The sequence below is a fragment of the Arachis ipaensis genome, chromosome B3, assembly GCF_059453495.1.
Source record: "Arachis ipaensis isolate K30076 ecotype BB chromosome B3, ASM5945349v1, whole genome shotgun sequence".
Classification (NCBI taxonomy): domain Eukaryota; kingdom Viridiplantae; phylum Streptophyta; class Magnoliopsida; order Fabales; family Fabaceae; genus Arachis; species Arachis ipaensis.
The window spans coordinates 59,318,277-59,335,068 of NC_142438.1; the positions used below are offsets into that span (position 1 = coordinate 59,318,277).

Here is a 16,792-nt window from a genome sequence, read left to right on the forward strand (position 1 = left end):
CACTCGGTCGTCCAAGTAATAAACCTTACGTGAGTAAGGGTCGATCCCACGGAGATTGTCGGCCTGAAGCAAGCTATGGTCACCTTGTAAATCTCAGTCAGGCGGATTCAAATGGGTATGGTGAATTGATAATAAAAAAACATAAATAAAATATAAACTGGATAGAGATACTTATGTATAGAGATGCTTTCGTTCCTCCTGAACCTCTGCTTTCCTGTTGTCTTCATCCAATCATTCATACTCCTATCCATGGCAAGCTTTATGTAGGGCATCACCATTGTCAATGGCTATATCCCATCCTCTCTGTGAAAATGGTCCAATGCGCTGTCACTGCATGGCTAATCATCTGTCGGTTCTCGATCATACTGGAATAGGATTTACTATCCTTTTGCGTCTGTCACTACACCCAGCACTCGCGAGTTTGAAGCTCGTCATAGCCATCCCTTCCCAAATCCTACTCGGAATACCACAGACGAGGTTTAGACTTTACGGATCTCAGGAATGGCCGTCCATAGGTTCTAATTTATACCACGAAGATTCTAATATCTCGGACTCGGTCCTCTGTATTAGATATCTAAGAGATATTCATTCTAGCTTGTTTGCATGTAGAACGGAAGTGTTTGTCAGGCACGCGTTCATAAGTGAGAATGATGATGAACGTCACATAATCATCACATTCATCATGTTCTTGGGTGTGAATGGATATCTTAGAATAGGAATAAGCTTGAATTGAATAGAAAAACGATAGTACTTTGCATTAATTCATGAGGAACAGCAGAGCTCCACACCTTAATCTATGGTGTATAGAAACTCTACCGTTGAAAATACATAAGTGATGAAGGTCCAGGCATGGCCGAATGGCCATCCCCTATAAAGGTCTAAGATAGAATAAAACTGATCAAAGATCTGATCCGAAGATTTAAATACAATAGTAAAAAATCCTATTTATACTAAACTAGTTACTAGGGTTTACAGAAATGAGTAAATGATGCAGAAATCCACTTCTAGGGCCCACTTGGTGTGTGCTTGGGCTGAGCATTGAGCTTTACACGTGTAGAGGCTTCTCTTGGAGTTGAACGCCAGTTTGTAAGCTGTTTCTGGCGTTTAACTCCACTTTGCAACTTATTTCTGGCGTTTAACTCTAGAATGCAGCATGAAACTGGCGTTGAACGCCAGTTTGTGTCTTCTAAACGCGGGCAAAGTATGAACTATTATATATTGATGGAAAGCCCTAAATGTCTACTTTCCAACGCAATTGAGAGCGCGCCGTTTGGAGTTCTGTAGCTCCAAAAAATCCACTTTGAGTGCAATGGAGGTCAGAATCTAACAGCATCTGCAGTCCTTCTTCAACTTCTGAATCTGATTTTTGCCCAAGTCCCTCAATTTCAGCCAGAAAATACCTGAAATCACAAAAAAATACACAAACTCATAGTAAAGTCCAGAAATGTGAATTTTAATTAAAAACTAATAAAAATATACTAAAAACTAATTAAATTATACTGAAAACTGTGTAAAAAACAATGCCAAAAAGCGTATAAATTATTCGCTCATCACAACACCAAACTTAAATTGTTGCTTGTCCCCAAGCAACTGAAAATCAAATAGGATAAAAAGAAGAGAATACACTATAAATTCCAAAATATCAATGAACTTAGCTCCAATCAGATGAGCGGGACTTGTAGCTTTTTGCCTCTTGAATAGTTTTGGCATCTCACTTTATCCATTGAAGTTTAGAATGATTGGCATCTATAGAAACTTAGAATTCAGATAGTGTTACTGATTCTTCTAGTTCAGTATGTTGATTCTTGAACACAGCTACTTTATGAGTCTTGGCCGTGGCCCTAAGCACTTTGTTTTCCAGTATTACCACCGGATACATAAATGCCACAAACACATAACTGGGTGAACCTTTTCAGATTGTGACTCAGCTTTGCTAAAGTTCCCAATTAGAGGTGTCCAGGGTTCTTAAGCACACTCTGTTTTTGCTTTGGACCTCGACTTTAACCGCTCAGTCTCAAGTTTTCACTTGACACCTTCACGCCACAAGCACATAGTTAGGGACAGCTTGGTTTAGCTGCTTAGGCCAGGATTTTATTCCTTTAGGCCCTCCTATCCACTGATGCTCAAAGCCTTGGATCCTTTTTATTTACCCTTGCCTTTTGGTTTTAAGGGATATTGGCTTTTTGCTCTTGCCTTTTGGTTTAAAGAGCTTTTGGCTTTTTCTGCTTGCTTTTTCTTTTTCTTTTTCTCTTTTTTTTCGCATTTTTTTTCTGCAAGCTTTTTGTATTCACTGCTTTTTCTTGCTTCAAGAATCATTTTTATGATTTTTCAGATTATCAAATAACATTTCTCCTTTTTCCTTATTCTTCAAGAGCCAATGATAAACCCATATTTCATGAGTTATTTAGTGCTTTGTTTGAGTGATTTATTCAATCCTTCACCCACTTATTCATATTAATTGCATGGTTTTACTTTCCCTTCCTTATTATGTGATGTATGTGAAAAACATGTTTCCTAAGCTTTAAAATTAATTATTTTAATTACCTTTACTTCCATTCGATGCCGTAATTAGTGTGTTGAGTAGTTTTAGATTTTCTAAAGGCAGAATGACTTAAAGGATGGAAAAGGAAACATACAAAAATGGAAGGAAAGTGCAAAATGGAATTTTGAAGAAACTGGCATCCACGCGATCGCATGGACGATGCGATCGCGTTCCAGGAGCGAAAAACCAGCGACGCGGCCGCATGACTGACGCGGCCGCGCGACTTGAGCATAGCGCATTCGATGCGGACGCGTAACCGACGCGACCGCGCCACAAGGAAAACTCCAGATGACGCGACCGCGTGACCCACGCGGAGGCGTGACAGAGGCCTCGTATCAGAATTTACAAAATACGCCCCCAGCGTTTTCTGAAGCCTTTTTGGCCCAAATCCAGGTGCAGGACACACAGACTAGAGGCTATAAAGTGGGGAATTCATCCATTCAAGAGGGAGCTCGCATTTTTACTACTTTCCATGATTTAGATTTAGTTTGAGAGAGGTTATCTCCTCTCTCTCTCTTAGGATTAGGATTTAGGACTTCTCTTAGTTTTTAAGAGTGACTCTCGATTCAGGTTTTATGTTTCTTGTTTTAAGCTTCCCTTTTCACTTTTATTTATTCATTCCAGCACTTGAGTTAATTATTTACTTTTATAACTTAATTTATGAATTATCCCATGTTATAGATTGTTATTTGAATTAATGATATTTGAGGTATTTCAGCCATTGATTGCTTTCTCTTTAATTTGTGTTACCATTGTTTCCAATCTGAAGATATTCTATTCCAACAATTTACTTTTTCCCTTTTTGGTCTTGGTTAAGAAATTAGTAACTCAACAGTTATCAAACTCAACATAATTGATAATCGTTATCTTGCTAATTGAACTGAACTTCAATAATCCCAACTTTTTCTTAGGAAATAAATAGGATTCGAAGGTCAAACTAATTAGTCCCTTGACTTTCCTTTACTTTAGTAAAGGTTAACTAAGTGGAATTTAGATTCAACTTTCATTATTGTTGAGGGAGATAACCAAGTTGGACTTCCAATTCCTTTTACCTTGCCAGAAGTTTGCTTTACAGTATTTATTTATTTTAGTTGCCATCTACTTTACTTGTCATTCAAATCACTTGCTTCTTATCTTCTAAACCCCGATTACAACCTTTATAGCCAATAATAAGAACATACTTCCTTGCAGTTCCTTGAGAAGACGACCCGAGGTTTGAATACTCGGTTAACAACTTTTAAAGGGGTTTGTTACTTGGGACACCCAAAAACGTTTGTATGAAAGGACTTTTGAAGGTTTAGAAACTATACTTGCAACGAGGAATTATCCGCAAATTTCTAGACCACGCAAAAGTTTCTCTCATCAAAATGGCGTCGTTGCCGGGGAACTGCTAACGTGTGCCTTATTATTGGTTATTGTAAATATTTTTCTTTTACTTGTTTATTTATTTCTGTTTTTCCTTTTTATCTTTATTTGCTACCATGAATTCTCACCCCTCTCGCTTTGAGTTTGGTTCTAACTTTGTTGAAGGAAATAGAAGTTACAGCAGGAATATGCATCAAGGTCAGACCAATCAAGGATGGATGGAGCCTAGAGGATTTAATCAACCCTTTAGGCAGCAACACCCTCCGAGATATCCTGGACAAAGACCATTCTACCGTGCATACCCAGCTGAAAGATATGGTGGACAACCTTGTAACTACCAACAAGCCCCACCCCGTGCATATAAACCATCCTTTCAACATAACTTCGAACCACCACACTCACAAGCTTCTCTTCACCATTCGCCACCATATGATCCTTCCTTACCCCAGTACCAATCCAATCACTCCCAATCACCGCCACTTTCCTATGTATCATGTCCAAGTCCGGCAACCCGAGAAGCAGAGGTTTGCCTAAAGAAAACAGTAAATAAACTTCAAACAACCATTCGACAATTGGAGCAAGCAGTAATTCAATGGGTTTCTAGGTGCTCAAATACACAAGGATCAACCACAGCCCCATGTGAACAATCTAACGAAGAGCGTAGCATGAAGGACATACCAGAAACTCCAGTGGACAAGACAGAGAATGAATTCGTACTAGAACAAGTAGAAGAAGCTGTCATTGTTCAAGAAGAAGAGTTGGTTGAAGATCTAGGAGATGCTGAACCTCCATGGGAATCCAGAACTGAGGAGAACTCCGTCAAGGACGCTACAGTTGATGCTAAGGAGGATATTGTACAATCTCCAAGGCAAGTTGTTTATGAAGAATCAGACGGAATAACCCAGGACACAAATTCCCTTGATGATGATAGTCACAAGTCAAATTCTCTTAGTAATGAATTTGCATCTGCAAGTGAATTCTCTGAGATCGAAAAATCTTCCCCAAGTGAATATGAAGACGATGCGGAGGTAGATTTCTCTCAACCTCCAATCTATGACTCAAGTGATGAGGAAGACATAGAAGACTTTGACCAGGACACAAATACAATTGTAGAGCCTTGCAACGAAGTGGAGGAATTCACAGAAGAGCACAAGGGAGTAGAACTTACAGAACCACCGGAAACACCTATCCTAAAGCCATTACCACCTAATACAAGCTTCAAATGGGTACAATCCTTAACCTATAACTTTACTTATTCACTTGAATATGGTTTGCTTGAAACAGATGGCCAGCTTAAAGCTCTTTGTGGCTTTAAGAGTAAGAGGGAAATGGCTCGTACTCAGAGCTGGTGCACAAGGTTCAATAAGGTTCCACGCTTCACCTCGAAGTACATGGATTGGTATCATGCTCAATTGCATGGATCACAGAGAATGTTTGGTCACTATGGTGAGATTCTACTTTTTAAACCACCCGGATGGAAACATATAGATCAAGACGGCGGATTTAATAGCAAAGCTTGGGATCCTGGAATCTATTCTGACATTCGTCACCCCGGGAGCCTGAAAATTTGTCTGAAGCTGCTCAGAAGCTTTACATGCCTAGTATGGGACCCCGGAGGCTATTGGCATTCCAAGCACTGGTGGAGATTTTTGGACGAATTTAAACATAAGCCGCCATAGCAGAAAGCTCCTCCAATGTCCAACTTAAGGACTTTAACTAAAAGTGCTAGGTGGGAGACAACCCACCATGGTATGGTCGCTTCTTTTTCAATTTATTTCTTGTTAATTGCTTTCATTTTTATTTCCTTTTCATTTTACTTCATTGAACCTGGAATCATACATAGCATTCATGTTAATCATTGCATTCTGCGTTTATCATACATAAAAAAAAGGGATGCGCGACGCGACCGCATCATCTATGCGATCGCGTCAAATGACAAACTACACTTCCCACGCGACCGCGTCATCCACGCGATCGCGTGCCCTGGAGATCGGCGTAAATATCCAACGTCCAGAAAGTTAGGCTGGAATCGTGCGGCCCTTGTGCGTTTTGCACAAATTGACCCACGCGATCGCATGCCCCATGCGATCGCGTCACTTGCACAATACCAATCCCATGCGATTGCGTGAGCGACGTGATCGCGTCGCATGGATTGCACATCACCCCAGAAGGAGACAGAGATTTGCGCTGAAACGGTGCTGGAGTCGTGCGTTTAGCACAATTTCCAGCGACGCGAGCGCGCAACCCACGCGATCGCGTCATCCCCTCTTCCACCCCTTTCATGCGATCGCGCGACCCACGCGATCGCGTCACCCCACTCTCACCCCACCACGCGACCGCGTCCCCGACGCGATCGCGTGGATTTGAAAATATAACCCCCCAGCCACCCGAACCCTATCAGTCGCGCAGCCCCCCCAACCCTCTTCTCCCTCTCTTTCTCTTTTTCTCTCAACCACCACCCAGCCACCATTGCCGCCGCCCCGACCACCAGCCAGACGCCGCCGCCACCTGCCCCCCTTCCTCCCTCCCCTTCTTTCTTCTTCTTCCTTCCTTTCTTCCCCCCTCTCCGCCACTGTCCTCCGCGAACCACCACCCACCACCGCCGGCCATCCCAGCCGCGCCACCCCCTCTCCCCTAACCAATCCCTTCCCCTATTTCACCCATTACCCTTCCCAAAGCCCCACCACCCAGCAACCACCGCGCCACCACCCAGACGCCGCGCCGGACGTCACCGCCAGCCACCGTGCCAACCACTGGACGCCACCATCACCACCACCCAACCACCTTCCTGCCTACTCTCCTTATTCAGCCTTCCAGGTTCCACAGCACGCAATCCCTTTTATCCGTTCGTAGTTCTTATTTTTTTTCCGTTTCTGTTTATAATTAGGATAGATAGTCTTGCATGTTGTAGTGGATTTTAGGTTGTTAGGTAGATTAGGCTGTGGTTAGTGGCTCTAGGTCTGTTTATTTACACTGTTCTTGCTTCTATTTTATCATATTTGCAAATCTGCTGTTGCTGTAATCTTGTTCATATGCTGTATTTCTTGTATATTACTGCTCTTTACATTGAATTTTCATGTTTATATTATATATATGTAACTGCAGCTTGACTTTTTAATTCATATGAACTACCTTGTTTGCTGTTTATTTTCCGAGACAATCCAATTTTAGCCGGAATGCTGCCCAAATTTTTTGTGAATTATTTTTATTCATGTTTTGGTTTGGCAATCTGAACTCTGTTGTCCTCTGCCTTTACCAAACCGTTTCATGAATACTATGGCAGACTTTCTTATCCTCTTTGATTTCCTGGTTTATAAATTGCATTTGTGATATTCTGATTCCAGTTCTTGCTTTCTTTATATCTATTTGAATCAACATCACCCTGTTTTCCTTGTTCGGTTATGAGTTATTTCTAGTTATAATTGTGAATCCTTGTTACATGGACTATTTCCCTTATGCCGCTTACTTTAACCCGCATTTTACTGACTCACTAATTTTAATTTACTAACTTCTTTTTCAAAATCTAACCATACTAACCTTTTAAAATCTCTTTTCTGATTTTTCACTTTCCTCTAACTTTCTAACCATGGCATAATGACAATTTTTCTATTTAACTTGAATTCTGATACATTTTGGATTGTAAATTCTTCCTTTCCAAATTTTAAACTACTACACAATCTTTAATGCACATTTACTTGACTCATTTACCTCATTCAAATTCTCCTTTGCCGCTTTGAGTTTTCTTTGTTTAATTGCCTATTTGCTTTTCTATTTTTATCCATATCCTGGTTTCCCATTTTTCAGGATGTGTACCTCACAGAGAAAAGGAAAAGGCAAGGCTACTGGCAAGCACAAGAGGAGGATGAGCCCCAGTGATGAGCCATCAGAGGAGGAGAAGGATGAGCCCCAGGAGGAGACCCATCCGCAGGCAGGCACAGAGCAGGCTGCACCACATTAGGAGGTTACGCATCAGATCGAGGCTGCAGATCCGGAGATCTCGATCCAGTCAGCACCGCCTCTACAGCAGCCAGATCCTCAGCCCACCACCACCACAGAGCCTCCAGCTACCATCCCTACCAGTGATGACACCCCTTTACACCCGGCTTGACTGAGCATCAAGGACGATGCTTCATTTTAAGTGTGGGGAGGTCGCCATCTCTGGCGTTTTATTTTGGTGAACCACTACATCTCTTTTTTTCTCTTATTTTGGATATTTTTCTGTATTTTTCTTTTTACTGTTATTTTCTGAGTACTTATACATTGCTACTTTTATGTATTTTTACTCTATTTCCGCATTTTGCATTTTTAGTTCATATTTTTAGTTATTTAGTTTAGTTTGCAATTCTGACTTATTAGTGGATTAATTAGTATAGTTTACCCTTTTTAGAATAAGATAGCATAGTTTAAATTGAAAATAAAAAAGGAAGTAAGCTAGGAAATTGAACATAACAGATTTAAATCCATAAACCTTGTATATATAGCATTACATCATATAGTTAAGTTGACAACATTTCATCAAGGAGAAACATTAAAACTTTAAAGGCCACCCTAAATAATTTTTTTTATGAGAATAATGGGAATTTTTAACTAAACCTGCATAACATATATGAATGATATATGATGCTTGAGTTAGAGAACACACAGCCTGTGAGTCTTGAGCTTAATTGTATGGTTGCATTCAAACCATAATTTCATTCCTGTGTGTTTCGCTTCTTTTTATTCTGATGTTCTTTACTTTGCTTTAATCTATATGTCCAATTATAGAATATAGAATATAGAATATAGATACATATCAAAAGAATTATTGAGGCCATCATTTGATTTTTAGCTCACTTACCCCAAAATAACCTACCTTTCACATCACCCTTGTTAGCCCCCTTGAGCCTTTAAAATCCCTTTTATTCTATTTAGCCACACTACTAGCCTTAAGCAGAAAAACAAAATAAAATCCCAAGTTGAATCCTTGGTTAGCTTAAGATAGAAAATTATGAATAGATTAAAATATGGGAAACCTATTGGGAACATGGATGATAGAAACAAAAGATAGAAAAGTTGAAAGAAATAAAATAAAATTTGGGAAGCATGCTCATGAGAAATCAAAGTGATTCAATTACCATGTGCATTAAAAAAAAGAAGAAGAAGTTATTTTTTAGCAATTAATAAAAGGGGATACAAAAGAATTCCCCAATGCAAAATAAAAGCAATGCACATGGGATAAAAATAAAATTAAAACATGAGCATGTAACAACAAGTGGGATAATATGGGAAAATTGGTAAAGAAGTTTTGTTCTACTAAATATGTATGTTAGGTGAGATCTTAGTCTAATTAAGGATTCACTTATTAGCTCACTTAGCCTTATACATATATCCTTACCTTTACCTTGGCCCCATTACAACTTTAATTAAAGACCTCATGATTTTTGGTATGACTGTACTCTATAATTGTTGATTGGTTAGATGAAGAACAAAGTTATAGAAAGTAAGAATAAAAGGAAAAGTAGAGTGAATAAACCCAATAAACACTGAGTGACTAGAGGGTAAACACAAAATTCAGTGAGGGTTCAATAACTCATCAACATATATCTGTGCTTAATTTACTAATTGTTTTGCAAGTTTGTACAATATTTTTATTTCCCATCTCATTTGCTAAAATACTTTATTATTTAAGGGTTGGCTATACACACATATATATATATATATATATATATATATATGACTCCTTGAGAATGTGAATTAATTTGACTACATGTAAGCTTTATATATGAGTAGATAAATTGGAATTGCATGACTGATTTAGGTAGATGCATTTAGAATAGGTTGCATTGCATAACATTCCACCACTTTAACCTTACCTTATTCTTTACCTTGGATTTAGCATGAGGACATGCTATTGTTTAAGTGTGGGGAGGTTGATAAACCCATATTTCATGAGTTATTTTGTGCTTAGTTTGAGTGATTTATTCAATCCTTCACCCACTTATTCATATTAATTGCATGATTTTACTTTCCCTTCCTTATTATGTGATGTATGTGAAAAACATGTTTCCTAAGCTTTAAAATTAATTATTTTAATTACCTTTACTTCCATTCGATGCCGTGATTAGTGTGTTGAGTAGTTTCAGATTTTCTAAAGGCAGAATGACTTAAAGGATGGAAAAGGAAACGTACAAAAATGGAAGGAAAGTGCGAAACAGAGTTTTGAAGAAACTGGCGTCCACGCGATCGCATGGACGACGCGATCGCGTGCCAGGAGCAAAAAAGCAGCGACGCAGCCACATGACTGACGCGGCCGCGCGACTTGAGCATAGCGCATTCGATGCGGACGCGTAACCAACGCGACCGCGCCACAAGGAAAACTCCAGATGACGTGACCGCGTGACCCACGCGGAAGCGTGACAGAGGCCACGTATCAGAATTTACAGAATACACCCCCAGCAATTTCTCAAGCCCTTTTGGCCCAGATCCAGGTGCAGGACACACAGACTAGAGGCTATAAAGTGGGGGAATGCATCCATTCAAGAGGGAGCTCGCATTTTTACTACTTTCCATGATTTAGATTTAGTTTGAGAGAGATTCTCTCCTCTCTCTCTTAGGATTAGGATTTAGGACTTCTCTTAGTTTTTAAGAGTGACTCTCAATCCAGGTTTTATGTTTCTTGTTTTAAGCTTCCCTTTTCACTTTTATTTATTTATTCCAGCACTTGAGTTGATTATTTACTTTTATAATTTAATTTATGAATTATCCCATGTTACAGATTGTTATTTGAATTAATGATATTTGAGGTATTTCAGCCATTGATTGCTTTCTCTTTAATTTGTGTTACCATTGTTTCCAATCTGAAGATATTCTATTCCAGCAATTTACTTTTTCCTTTTTTGGTCTTAGTTAAGAAATCAGTAACTCAACAGTTAACAAACTCAACATAATTGATAATTGTTATCTTGCTAATTGAACTGAACTTCAATAATCCCAACTTTTTCTTAGGAAATAAATAGGATTCGAAGGTCAAACTAATTAGTCCCTTGACTTTCCTTTACTTTAGTAAAAGTTAACTAAGTGGAATTTAGATTCAATTTTCATTATTGTTGAGGGAGATAACCAAGTTGGACTTCCAATTCCTTTTACCTTGCCAGAAGTTTGCTTTACAGTATTTATTTATTTTAGTTGCCATCTACTTTACTTGTCATTCAAATCACTTGCTTCTCATCTTCTAAACCCCGATTACAACCTTTATAGCCAATAATAAGAACATACTTCCTTGCAGTTCCTTAAGAAGACGACCTGAGATTTGAATACTCGGTTAACAATTTTTAAAGGGGTTTGTTACTTGTGACACCCAAAAACGTTTGTATGAAAGGACTTTTGAAGGTTTAGAAACTATACTTGCAACGAGGAATTATCCGCAAATTTCTAGACCACGCAAAAGTTTCTCTCATCAGCCAACATATTTAACATTCATAAACATCAAATTCAAAAGACATATGCACTGTTCAAGCATTCATTCAGAAAATAAAAAGTATTGTCACCACATCAAAATAATTAAACTAGTTTCAAGGATGAATTCGAAACCCTGTACTTCTTGTTCTTTTGTAATTAAAATATTTTTTTCATTTAAGAGAGGTGATGGATTCATATTCATAACTTTAAGGCATAGACACTTAGACACTAGTGATCATATAGTAAAGACACAAACATAAATGAAACATAAAGCTCAAAAATTGAAAAACAGTAGAATAAATAGACAATGAGATTAAGGAATGAGTCCACCTTAGTGAGGGTGGCGTCCTCCTCCTTGAAGAACCAATGGTGCTCTTGAGCTCCTCTATGTCTCTTCCTTGTCTTTCTTGCTCCTCCCTCATAGCTCTTTGATCTTCTTTAATTTCATGGAGGATGATGGAGTGCTCTTGGTGCTCCACCCTTAGTTGTCCTATGTTGGAACTTAATTCTCCTAGGGAAGTGTTGATTTACTCCCAATAATTTTGTGGAGGAAAGTGCATCCCCTGAGGCATCTCAGGGATTTCATGGTGAGAAATTTCCTCATGCTCATGTTGAGATCCATGATCTCTTATTTGCTCCATCCTTTTCTTAGTGATGGGCTTGTCCTCTTCAATGAGGATGTCTCCCTCTATGTCAATTCCAGCCGAATTGCAGAGGTGGCAAATGAGGTGAGAAAAGGCTAACCTTGCCCAAGTGGAGGACTTGTCAGCCACCTTGTAGAGTTCTTGAAGTATAATCTTATGAACTTCCACCTCTTCTCCAATCATGATACTATGGATCATGATGGCCCGGTCTATAGTAACTTCAGACTGGTTACTAGTAGGAATGATTGAGCATTGAATGAACTCTAGCCATCCCCTAGCCACTGGTTTGAGGTCATGCCTTCTTAATTGAACTGGCTTGCCTCTTGAGTCAATTTTCCATTGAGCTCCTTCCTCACATATGTCTATGAGAACTTGGTCGAACCTTTGATCAAAGTTGACCTTTCTTGTGTAGGGGCGTGCGTTCTCTTCCATCATTGGCAAGTTGAACGCCAGCCTTACATTTTCCGGACTGAAATCTAAGTATTTCTCCTGAACCATGGTGAGCCAATGGTTTGGATTCGGGTTCACACTTTGATCATGGTTCCTAGTGATCCATGCGTTTGCATAGAACTCTTAAACCATTAGGATCCCGACTTGTTGAATAGGGTTGGTGAGAACTTCCCAACCTCTCCTTTGGATCTCAAGTCGGATCTCCGAATACTCATTCTTTTTGAGCTTGAAAGGAACCTCAGGGATCACTTTCTTCTTAGCCACAACTTCATAGAAGTGGTCTTGATGGACCTTTGAGATAAATCTCTCCATCTCCCATGACTCAGAGGTGGAAGCAATTGCCTTCCCTTTCCTCTTTCTAGAGGTTTCTCTGGTCTTAGGTGCCATAAATGGTTATGGAAAAATAAAAAGCTATACTTTTACCACACCAAACTTAAAATGTTTGCTCATCCCCGAGCAAAAGAAGAAAGAAAGTAGTAGAAGAAGAAGAAAATGGAGGAGATGGGGGAAGAAGATGTATTCGGCCAAGGAGAAGAAGAGAGGGTTGTGTTGTGTGAAAATGAAGAAGGAGTGAGGGATTTATATAGGAGTGAGGGGGTGTAGGGTTCGGCCATTAGGGTTGGGTTTGGGAGGGAAATTATTTTGAATTTTGAAGGTAGGTGGGGTTTATGGGAAAGAGAGGATAGATGTGAGTGGTGAAGAGGTGATGGGAAAGAGTGATTGAGGTGATTGGTGAAGGGTATTCGGGGAAGAGAGTTATGAAAAGGTGTGAAGAGGAGAGAAGAAAATGTGGGGATCCTGTGGGGTCCATAGATCCTGTGGGGATCCTGTGGGGTCCACAGATCCAGTGGGGCCAAGGACTTAACATCCCTGCTCCAATTAGGCGTGTAAAACGCCCTTGCTGTGCAATCCTGGCGTTTAACGCCAGACTGCTGCCTGTTTCTGGCGTTAAACGCCCAAATGTAGCTTGTTTCTGGCATTTAACGCCAGACAGATGCTTGCTTCTGGCGTTTAAATGCCAGACTGCTCTCCTCCAGGGTGTGCTGTTTTCAATGCTGTTTTTTTCATTTTGTTTTTGATTTTTTAGTAGTTTTTGTGACTCCACATGATCATCAACCTAATAAAACATGAAATAACAAAGAGAAAATAAAATAGATATGATTAAATAACATTGGGTTGCCTCCCAACAAACGCTTCTTTAATGTTAATAGCTTGATAGTGAGCTCCCATGGAGCCTCACAGATAATCAGAGCAAGGTTGGAACCTCCCAACACCAAACTTAGAGTTTGAATGTGGGGGTTCAACACCAAACTTAGGGTTTTACTGTGGGGGCTTTGATTGACTCTGCAGTGAGAGAAACTTTTCATGCTTCCTCTCCATGGTTACAGAAGGAGATCCTTGAGTTTTAAACACAAGGTTGTCCTCATTCAATTGAAGGATCAATTCTCCTCTGTCCACATCAATCACAGCTCTTGCTGTGGCTAGGAAGGGTCTTCCAAGGATGATGGATTCATCCTCATCCTTTCCAGTGTCTAGGATTATGAAATCAGCAGGGATGTAAAGGCCTTCAACCTTTACTAACACGTCCTCTACTTGTCCATAAGCCTGTTTTCTTGAGTTGTCTGCCATCTCTAATGAGATTCTAGTAGCTTGCACCTCAAAGATCCCAAGTTTCTCCATTACAGAGAGTAGCATTAAGTTTATTCCTGACCCCAGGTCACACAGAGCTTTCTCAAAGTTCATGGTGTCTATGTTACAGGGAATTAGAAATTTACCAAGATCCTGTTTCTTTTGAGGTAATTTCTGCCTATCCAATGCATTCAGTTCATTGGTGAGCAAGGGAGGTTCATCTTCCCAAGTCTCATTACCAAATAATTTGGCATTCAGCTTCATGATTGCACTAATGTACTTGGCAACTTGCTCTTCAGTAATGTCTTCATTCTCTTTAGAAGAAGAGTACTCATCAGAGCTCATGAAGGGCAGAAGGAGGTTCAATGGAATCTCTATAGTCTCTAGATGAGCCTCAGCTTCCTTTAGGTCCTCATTGAGGAACTCCTTATTGATCACTGAGCGTCCCAGGAGGTCTTCCTCACTGGGATTCACGTCCTCTCCCTCCCTTGTAGGTTCGGCCATGATGGTTAAATCTATGGCCTTGCACTCTCTCTTTGGATTCTCTTCTATATTACCTGGGAGAGTACTAGGAGGGATTTCAGTGACTCTTTTACTCAGCTGGCCCACTTGTGCCTCCAAATTTCTATTGGAGGACCTTGTTTCATTCATGAAACTCAAAGTGGCCTTAGATAGATCAGAGACTATATTTGCCAAGCTAGATGGATTCTACTCAGAATTCTCTGTCTGTTGCTGAGTGGATGATGGAAAGGGTTTACTATTGTTAAACCTGTTTCTTCCACCATTATTAAAGCCTTGTTGAGGCTTTTGTTGATCCTTCCATGAGAAATTTGGATGATTTCTCCATGAGGGGTTATAGGTGTTTCCATAAGGTTCACCCATGTAATTCACCTCTGCTATTGCAGGGTTCTCAAGATCATAAGCTTCTTCTTCAGAAAATGCCTCTTGAGTACTATTGATGCAGCTTGCATTCCATTCAGACTCTGAGAAATCATATTGACTTGCTGAGTCAATATTTTGTTCTGAGCCAATATGGCATTCAGAGCATCAATTTCAAGAACTCCCTTCCTCATAGGCGTCCCATTACTCACAGGATTCCTTTCAGAAGTGTACATGAACTGGTTATTTGCAACTATGTCAATGAGTTCTTGAGCTTCTGCAGGCGTTTTCTTTAGGTGAATGGATCCACCTGTAGAATGGTCCAATGACATCTTTGATAATTCAGACAGACCATCATAGAATATATCCAGGATGGTCCATTCTGAAAGCATGTCAGAAGGACACTTTTTGGTCAGTTCCTTGTATCTCTCCCAAGCTTCATAGAGGGATTCACCTTCCTTTTGTCTGAAGGTTTGAACATCCACTCTAAGCTTACTAAGCTTTTGAGGAGGAAAGAACTTGGCTAAGAAAGTCGTGACCAGCTTATCCCAAGAGTTCAGGCTATCCTTAGGTTGAGAGTCCAACCATATTCTAGCTCTGTTTCTTACAGCAAACGGGAAAAGCATGAGCCTGTAGACCTCGGGATCAACCCCATTGGTCTTAACAGTATCACAGATTTGCAAGAATTCAGTTAAGAACTGAAAAGGATCTTCAGATGGAAGTCCATGGAACTTGCAGTTCTGTTACATCAGAGAAAATAATTGAGGTTTAAGCTCAAAGTTGTTTGCTCCAATGGCAGGGATTGAGATGCTTCTTCCATGTAAATTGGAATTTGGTGCAGTAAAGTCACCAAGCATCTTCCTTGCATTGTTTTTATTTTCGGCCATGTCTCCTTCTTTTTGGAAAATTTCTGTCAGATTTTCTCCAGAGAGTTGGGCTTTAGCTTCCCTTAGCTTCCTCTTCAGAGTCCTTTCAGGTTCAAGATCAGCTTCAACAAGAATGTTCTTATCCTTGTTCCTGCTCATATGTAAAAGAAGAGAACAGAAAATATGGAATCCTCTATGTCACAGTATAGAGATTCCTTATGCAAGTATAAGAAGAGAATAATGTAAGAAGGAGAAGAGGAAAAACTCGAACACAGAGAGGAAGATGGGGTTCGAATTTTTGGGTGGAAGAGAAGTGTTAGTAGATGAATAAATAAATAGAAGGAGATGAGAGAGAGGGAATTTCGAAAATCAATTAAAATAAAAATTAAATTTAAAGTTAAATTTCGAAAATTAAAATTGAAATCAAATTAAATTGAAATTAAAACAATTAGTTAATTAAAAAGGAAATTTGAAAAAGAGGGAAGGGATTTTCGAAAATTAGAGACAGAATTAGTTAGGTAGATTTGAAAAAGATATGAATCAAACAAAAAGATAGGATTAGTTGAAAAAGATTTGAAAATTAATTTTGAAAAGATAAGAAGTTAGAAAAGATTTTGAAATTAATTTTGAAAAAGATGTGATTGAAATTTGTTTTGAAAAAGAAAATTAAAAAGATTTGATTTTGAAATTAAAGTTGATTACTTGACTAACAAGAAACTAAAAAGATATGAGTCTAGAGTTTAAAGATTGAACCTTTCTTACTAGGCAAGTAACAAACTTAAAATTTTAGAATCAATCACATTAAGTGCTAATAAGATTTTCGAAAATATGCAGTAAGAATAAGAAAAAGATTTTTGAAAATCAATTTGAAATTTTCGAAAATCATAAAAGAAAAATGTAAAAGATTTGATTTTTGAAAAAGATTTGAAAAAGATAGAATTTTTAAATTGAAAATTTGATTTGACTCATAAGAAACAACT

The 16,792-nt window shown here is 39.1% G+C and overlaps 1 non-coding gene across 1 annotated transcript; it reads left to right on the forward strand.

Moving 5' to 3' along the window:
• The first annotated feature begins 15,332 nt into the window (after window positions 1-15,332).
• On the forward strand, window positions 15,333-15,440 carry LOC148570783 (small nucleolar RNA R71). Its single transcript, XR_015880351.1, has one exon. It is a non-coding gene; the product is annotated as a small nucleolar RNA R71 (small nucleolar RNA).
• Window positions 15,441-16,792: the final 1,352 nt, after the last annotated feature.